The following is a 2,766-nucleotide window of genomic DNA, read 5'->3' as shown; positions in this document are numbered from 1 at the left end:
CTCCGATAAACACATCCCACGACAATGCTGACGCCATCACACAGAATCTTGCAAAACACTGCCTCTGCTCCCGGGATGTCCGGCAGAGGGATAAAGGAAAAGTGGTTCTTTATCAATAATGCAACGCCGCCACCCCGGGAAAGCCGATCTTTGCGCATCACTGAGTAGTTCGGAGGGAAGATTTCTTGAATATCAATATCACTCGAGAGCCACGTTTCTGTGACAACCACAATATCTGGATCTTGGTCAATGAGGACAATTTCGAGCTGCTCTACTTTATTCACTACACTTCTGGCATTTATGTTCAATAATTTTATTTTTTTGATTCTACTCTTTGACGTGTCATTCGGGTGCTGGAGACATTGTCGTTTTGGCTTTCTGGTAGTTGCTTTGTCGTTTTTTTTTCCCAAACGGCACTTTCACTGCATTTTTACTGTCCCAAACAAATGCTTGACCATTAATGTACAATTTATTAAAGGAAAGGGACACTTTGTCGCCATTGTCCCGGTTAGGCTTCGCGCTGTCCCACAACTTTTTCCGAATATCTCTAATTTTCCGCGAGAAATCTTCGCCAATGGACAGATCGGAATTTTTAAGCTTGAACCCTCGTTTCAGTATTGATTCTTTCTCTCTGTAGTCTAAAAGCTTCATAATAACAGGTCTAGTTTTGTGTTCAGCAGGCTGCCCCAAACGGTGGATACGGTCGATGGCCACTGCGTCGAGATCCAGTTTATCCTGAACAATATCTTTATTTACCCTTTCTCTAAGTGTTTCCTTGGTCTCTTCCTCTCTCTCCGATAGGCCATAGACAATTAAATTACATCTTCTGCTTCTGTTATCCAAGTCGTCTATTCTTTCCTCTAACCTTTCTATGACTTCGCTCATCTGAGCGACCTGCTCCTGGCAGGAAGTGACCTGTTTCTCTAGTCTAGCAAGAGCATCGAGTTTGTTGTCTATGTCCGCCAGCCGCTTCTCCTTTATTTCTTTTATGTCTGAGGCAATTCCTTGAAGCTGCGTAAGTATCTGAGCTGTGTTCGGTCCAGGATTGGCTTCGATATCACCCCCCAACAATAGCAGTTTGCGCAAGCTTACAGTAACATCAAACAACAGCCGCGGGCACGGCAGCACCAACAAGAATGGGTTGTTAGAGTGAATACAAACGCCGTAGCGTTTTCTCACCTGCAGAAGAAACAAGAACGGATTGTCGGTGAACCGCATCCTGGTAGCGCTGCCGTGCCCAGTGGCCGCCGCGCGCGTGGTGTGGCAATATATAGTCCAGTCTGGTGGTGTCGCCACTTGTCCCGGATGCATGTAGTGGTCTGCGCATGTGGTCGCTGATTGTAGAATCCATCGGTGATCCCATGTGGGCGCGTGTAGCTGGTCTGGTGGGCGTACGTCGGCAGTGTCTGATCCGTGAGTCATTCTTGAAGGCAGCTTCCCGAGAGCCCCGCGGTCCTCCGATTGTTGTCAACCGGACCCCGCTTCCGACGCGTGCGCCAGCGCCCTTGCGCTGGCGCCGATATCTAGCACGGACAGATATCGGCCGGCGCCTCGCCAAGGTTCGCTGGCGTCTCCTGCATTGCGCATGCTCATACCGGTTCCGGCGTACGCCAAGAGCGCCGACGCTGAGCGCGTGCGCCCAGGAAGTGCCGTTTGGAGTTGGGCTTTACACTGTGGCAATCCACTTCTTAGCTTACCCAGAACACAAACACTGGACGAATCTCCAAGACCTGCCTCATGCTGCGCGGAGTGACTCGCGGAAACGAAATAGAGAACAAGTGAGTGCATGGTATGACTCACAACAACACAAGGCCTCGCCACGCTCCTTCAAAAGCCCCTTCCCCTCCCTCCCGCAACCGGTTGCCCCCGCACCACGTAACACTTGTGCCGTAGAATGGCCAACACTCGTCCCTTCCTTCCTCACGCGCATCCGAATCGCCTGTGTGTATTGCGCATTTCCATAACTGCTTAGGTAGGAACCAAAAAGAAAACGTCCACTTCCAAGAGACCTCTCCCGGCATACGTCATCGGCTCACGTGTCTGTGGTGTGGCGGGCAAATCATGGGGCTTCAGACCGGGAGGGGCACCAGGTGCTACTCATACCCTCGTCATACTAAGGCGTCTCTAATCGGGAGAATAAAGGTTCCGGGAAAATGATCGACACATACAAAACCAGTTTAGAAGCAAAAGTGCGCGATTTTTCCCACAGGGACTAGTTCCTTTGACGTCATGCTCTTCGACCAGGAGAGTTCCCTTTCTTTATTGCCCATCCTAACATATGTTCCCAGTTTTCATTCTTTTAAGATTCTTAACATAGTATTTGTATTGGCTTGGGAAGGACTGTTTAGTTGTTCCTTTTCTACCCCTTCGACATCCTCGGACCTGGCTTTTCGCGATCAATTTTTTATTCGGTTTCATTGCATTTTGAGCAGGAAGATGAACCGTAAAAGAAAGCTGTGAGCGATAACGCAACTAATCTCCTACACTGGTAATATACAATAATTTATTTTTTTTAAAATGATTACTGCACAGCTTCAAGAGTACAGATGCAAACGCTCCTCAAAGGAGGCCCTCAAGCCAATGGCGTCAACCGTTTGACATGACTTCGCGGCTAATCCTGTTAATCCGCGGTTAAGCCTTTTGCAGCTTCCAGCCCCCTGCAATGTAACTGTTGGAGGTGCGGTGGGATTAACCGCGGCACCATGACAATCGACCGCTGCCATTCGCTGGAGTGTCTGCTTTGTCTGGCATTTGCCACAGAATTCT

General features: G+C 49.2%; 1 pseudogene; it reads right to left on the bottom strand.

Annotated features, from left to right (window-relative positions):
- Nucleotides 1–313: 313 nt before the first annotated feature.
- On the bottom strand, nt 314–1,431 carry LOC149338418 (uncharacterized; annotated as a pseudogene).
- Nucleotides 1,432–2,766: the final 1,335 nt, after the last annotated feature.

The sequence above is a fragment of the Amblyomma mixtum genome, chromosome 6, assembly GCF_055824585.1.
Source record: "Amblyomma mixtum isolate Tamu chromosome 6, ASM5582458v1, whole genome shotgun sequence".
NCBI classification, from domain to species: Eukaryota; Metazoa; Arthropoda; class Arachnida; order Ixodida; family Ixodidae; genus Amblyomma; species Amblyomma mixtum.
This window is presented reverse-complemented; position numbering and strand designations above follow the sequence as displayed.